Consider the following 6,000-nt stretch of genomic DNA (forward strand, 5'->3'; position numbering starts at 1 on the left):
TTATTTATAAATGTGTCGTAACCCTCCACCACCCGACACGGCCAAACAGTAAAAAATGTGTCACGTTTACAAAGGACAAATAGTTCACTACTTTAGCCCACCGGTGTGTTGAAGAGTGAATCAACATCATTTAAAATTTGAGTACGCCGTTTCGCTGGTAATTACATCCAGCTTCATCGGGCAATTCGGCAGAATGGTAAAGCCCTCACTTGCTCCCGGTCTTAAATAGAGCAGCAGGGTGTCCTTTGTAAACGTGACACATGTTTTACTGTTTGGCCGTGTCGGGTGGTGGAGGGTTACGACACATTTATAAATAACGCGATCTAACCCAAAAGCTTTATTATGAATGCAATTGATGTTCGCCAAACATCCCAGCTACACACAATACCTGCAGATTACCCAATTAGGATTGGACATTGCAACATAGCTTCCCCCTCCTGCGAGAACCTGACAAGACCCGCTTGAGAAAAAGACTTGAGACCCGCTGAGGCTATCTTGGGTAAAACAAGTGTAGCAATAATAATGAATACACGGCATACACATCGCTGAATTTGTAACCTACACAAAGCAGATGACAAACACGAGACACAAATACGCACGTAATTGTAAATGTTTTCATATCCGAATTGAAGGTTGGACAATTAATTGCATGTGAAACGTTTAGGCAAGCGAGGATAACTTTTAACAACTTCTCGGAATTGAACTGTGGCCCTGAGTCACGACAATTCATCAAATCGTTGCCAGGAGAGTGGTGGCAATATGTTCCAGACGTAAGAAGTTGTAAACCCATTGAGCTACCGGCAGCAGCTCTTTTATTTTATTTTACTAAGGGCGACTCGTCCAGCGGACTCCTGCCTCGGACGAATTATCCGTCCTCCTCCCCGTAACGGTTTTGCGAAAGTAATCGGTGTACCAAAACGAAAGTACTCGGTGTACCAAAACGAAAGTACTCGGTGTACCAAAAGGCCACTTGTACATAGCGTGCAGAAGGATCGACGAGGCCGTTGTGACATCAGGGCGTCACCTGCATTCGACAAGGACGTCGTTGGAGCAGCGGAGGAGAGGAAGACTGCCGCTTGCACTCTGCACGACGTCTGTCCAAGTTATGAACAAAGTCATCGCTATTTTCAAATGTACGTGTATCCTGCAATATTGGAAGGAAATTATATATATATACGGTACGCTTAACAGTATCTTATCAATCTTGATTTTAAGCTTTCGTGACTGCAGGAATCCATACTCGTTGGTTCTTTCGGTAAAGTCACGTAGGTATAAAATAAAATAAATCACGACGTTTCGGGCGCTTGTGTTGCGCTTGTGTTGCGCCCGAAACGTCGTGATTTATTTTATTTTATACCTACGTGACTTTACCGAAAGAACAAACGAGTATAGTATCATCATCTGCCGCATATGTAGATCCCCCCCCTCCGCCACGCCTCACCCCCCTGATGACTGTAATCTGTGATTAAATGTGCTTCATACCGCAGCCCTTATGCGACACGCACGGTCCTAACCTCGCGCCAGCGGCTACACACACCGCGTAAAATTGCCTCAATTTTTAAATGACCGCGATGAGTGGCGAGGTTTTTGGTGGGCCATGGGCTCTTCTTGCTGTTATTAATACATACACGCGAAACAAACTTGTCCGTTGCCAATGCTTTTCGGGAATTGTTGGGGGTCAGATCGCAGGAGCACGATGCAAATGTGTGTTGTACACCCTCCTCCACCCGACACAGCCGGATAAATAAAGTTGTTACGTGAACAAACGCGTCCATTTTTATTCTGCGTATTCGATAGCAGTCCATAGCATTTATCAATTATATACGACGTTTCGCTGGAACAGTAACTGAACTATATGTATATTCTTAGCTCTTTCGGTAAAGTCACGTTGAAGGGAAACAATAAAATAATAAAATATATATAACAATAAAAAATTCTCACGATGACGACCGTTTGAGTTAAGGTCGAAACGTCGTGAGAATGTTTTTATTGTTTTATATATTTTGTATTATTTTATTGTTTCCCTTCAACGTGACTTTACCGAAAGAGCTAAGAATATGAATTACTGCAGTCACGAAAGCTTTAAATCAAAATTGAACTATATGTATATTTAAATTTTACTAGGTAAGGCTCATTTAAGTATTTTTCAGAAGCGATCTGGCCACAAACGGCAGCTCAACGACACGGATTATCACATGGAAATGTACAGCAGCCAAAGACTCCGAACGCACGCTTCTATATACGGCGGGGAAAAAAAACCCGAGGACCTCGCAGAACAATCCACGTGACGAGAGAGAGAGAGACACCGCAAACTCGAAATATACAGCAGGCGTCAGGGTCGTGATCGAACCCACGACCTCGGCCATCCCAGGCGAAGCCCGTTGACACCTCGCCACCGTGGCGCCCCATCAGACATCATCGGCAGGTGATTGTCAGAGTTGAACTCGTGCCGTGTACGCCTCTCCACCCCCCCCCCCCCCGTTAAATTCGCAATCGCAGGAGAGCTGCAACGTCATGCCGCACGCCGGCGTGCAGCTCGTCTTATCACGGGTCGCACGGCATCCCGTCTGTCAAGCGGACAGGCGCGGAGAATGCGTTGTTTAGCGAGCACCGTGCCCTTGCGGCGATCATCCGGAACGGTGGCGCGGCACGCAACTGTGGATTGCGTTTCAAAAAACAGGCGGGCCGTGTCGGACGATAGTGCCGCTCCTTGCCCAGATGTTACCCTCGGCACGCGCTCGTTTTTCTCTCCCGCACTGGCGCCCTCTCTCTCTTTCCCCCTCGCATCACGGCTTCGGTGTGATGTTTACGGATCGATAGGCAGATGCATTGGTCATTAGTGCGTTCTCGGAATGTTCGTGTGAAAGGAAATGAATATGCAGCTCGGCATAAGTTTTTATTTTTGAAACAACAACTCTGAACCAGTTTAACACGTGGTAGGAGGCTTTCGCGACCAATATCATCCATAATAGAGGTTTTTGGGTGAGATCGCGTAAATATATAAATGTGTCGTTAAAACCCGCCACCACCCGACACAGCCAACTAGTAAGGGTTGTCACGTAAACAGAACGTGCTAGTTTGTCACTCGTACAGCACACCGGTGTGTTGGAGAGCCAAGCCACAACATTTATAAACTAGCTTCATCGCCTGATGAAGCTAGTTGTAATTGCTAGCGAAACGTCGTACTCAGATTGTAAATGGTGTGGCTTGGCTCTCCAACACACCGGTGTGCTGTACTAGTGACGAATTGGCACGTTCTGTTTACGTGACAAACCTTACTAGTTGGCTGTGTCGGGTGGTGGCGGGTTTTAACGACACATTTATATATTTACGCGATCTAACCCAAAAACCTCTATTATGAACTCTGAACCAGTTTTTTTTTGTAGTAGGAATTATACCACTGATTTTATTCAATTATATAGTAGTCTTTTTTAAATATTATACTTTACATGTGTAATGGTCACTGTGATCATTAAGTATCCACCCAGCACCTGCAGATGAGTCAATTTCATCGCTCCATCTCTGCTGTGGATGTCCTCTTGGGTGTATTTCAAGGTCTGCTCATGGCTGAGGGAGGTCTACGTTCACCAGTGGATTGATCATGGCTGATGGTGATGACATTATAGACGTATTGCAAGATGTTACTTGGCAATTTTTTGACCGAAAACATGGTCAGGTTTTGACTTTGCCTAATCATCCCTCTTTGGGGGTCATCTTGTGTGTGGATCGCCTGGATCCTGCCAGGTGAATGTGGAAATTAAGTTCACAGCTGCCAATGGCCCACTTTATAAGCAGAGATTTAAAATGTTTGACTCATACTTTAATGTAGTAGTTGCCCTTTCATTTCAGTGAGTTGTGAGTATTACAATAAGTTCATTGATTTAAGGGGTTACAATACTGAACACATTAACTGCACTCTGATATACAGAGTGATCCATTTATAGTGATACCGCACTTACAACATTAAGATAATTTGCAGAGAAATCAACGTTATTTTAAAGCATCTACAGGAAGTCTCCTGCCAACCTCAAAACACGTATTACATCTAAAAAAAAGTGTCCGCACACTTTAAAAGTCCCGTTCCAAAATATTGTGACCACCCATTGCATTCAGCGATAAACACAAACATAAGCAAGAAGTTCATGTCGGCACGTTACGTTCGCTTATAGCTCCAAAAGGAGTCGGTGCTATCCCGCTGAAACAATCTTTTACGCGTTGCTCATCGCGCAATGTTGAGCCCCTGAAGCCAGTGATGGACACTCCACATTCCTGTAATGATGGCGAAGTCTCTGCATAGGACAACCACTGTTGACTTCTCCACAAAGTGATGGCTCATGAAGTGACACATCACTCCTCTGCGTAAAGCGTTTATGAAAAGACATTTCAGAAAAAAAATATGTACGGCTTATTGCTAATATGAAAAACAGCATTAAGACTGTGGGTGGATTTTTTTTTTACATATAAAATAATAATCGAAGCGCATACCTCAATGTTGTGTTTATTTTACCTGCAATTGCCTTGGTAGTGTGAACTCAGCTGGTCACACTGGCCAGGAGTGCTGCGGTGCTGAATCCACTTGCCGGTTGAGCGTGAGCCCTGCGTTAGGGGCTGTCATCACTTGCCCTGAGCTATCACCTTTTGATGAAAAGTGGAGACCATGAAGCGAATGAAGCCAGCGAAATGTGGGTATTGGTACGGTAGAGCACCGAGCGGATCTGAATCACTGTGCCGATGGTGTAGAAGTTAAGAGATAAAGGCGCAGCCCTGCAATTGCTTGCTCACGCCACTAGAGGGGGCTCTGTGAGTGGCCCCTCCAGAGGGTATTTTTGGTCTACTCTTCCACGCTTATAAGAATAGGTTTTAACCTTTCTGGCAATAAAACAGTTTGTGTTAAGATGTTCGAACACCAAACATAAACCTTTTGCAAGGAATCATGTTTCTATTAACCACACATACCTGAGGTGAGCATGCAAACAAACACATGCTCTGGTAATATTTGTATTCATATTCTTGGTTCTTTCGGTAAAGTCACGTAGAAGGGAAATAATAAAATAATAAAATACAACATAATAAAATAAGAATATTTTTTTCATTTTTTTTAATATTTCCCTTCTACGTGACTTTACCGAAAGAACCAAGAATATGAATCTCTGCAGTCACGAAAGCTTTAAATCGAAACATATTTCTATTTTCTTTGAAACTGATTGGTCTGCACCAGAGACAGCCTTCATTATGGCCTAGTCTCAAGCAGTGTGAGACCAGAGAACGCCAAAAGGCGGACAGTACAAAGACAATGCCACACGTATCAGAGCATCTAGAGCTCGGGGTGAGCAGCTACATAATGGGACCTCTTTATTTACATTTGATGCTGCTGAGTGGACGGAGACGGAATCATTTAAGAAACTTGCACCATTGTGACTGCAAGGATTCATCTTCTTTGGTTCTTTCGGTAAAGTCACGTAGAAGTTGCACCATTGTCTCAACTGCTACGCTGGCGTGGTGTAGTTTGAGAGTGATCCACGCTACGTTTCATAATAGGGCACGGACATTTCCAATGGTGGTTACAAGCAGCAGCAGCATGCATGTATGTTGAACTTCTTTCGCACCGTACGTAGCCAACTGTGCTAATCGGAGGTGCGCGTGAAGGACGGCAAACTAAACAGAAAAAAGCAGTTCTACTGAAATTAGTTTTCAATCGAGATTTAAAAGTGCGTAGCGCCAGCGGTTTCCTAACATCGGAAGGAAGAACGTTCCAGACGGCCGCAGATGCGCATCTGAAAGCGAGCGGTGCAGTGGCCGTCTTTGTTCGACGGTCAGCCAGAAGCCGCTGCTGCTGCAAGGATGCCCGGAGTTCGCGTGATAGTTCATGCTCCTTGACAAGACCAGCAGCAGGTCGTTTGCCTGAGTTGGCCGTGGAGGGCCGAGTGCACTCGTTACTTCAATGTCCCTCATGATAATTACTGGCCAAGACTAATTCGAGAATCCATTGAATTTGAGAGA

This window comes from Petromyzon marinus, chromosome 11 (genome assembly GCF_048934315.1).
Source record: "Petromyzon marinus isolate PM22_M1 ecotype Great Lakes invasive population chromosome 11, UKy_Petmar_22M1.pri1.0, whole genome shotgun sequence".
Classification (NCBI taxonomy): Eukaryota; Metazoa; Chordata; class Hyperoartia; order Petromyzontiformes; family Petromyzontidae; genus Petromyzon; species Petromyzon marinus.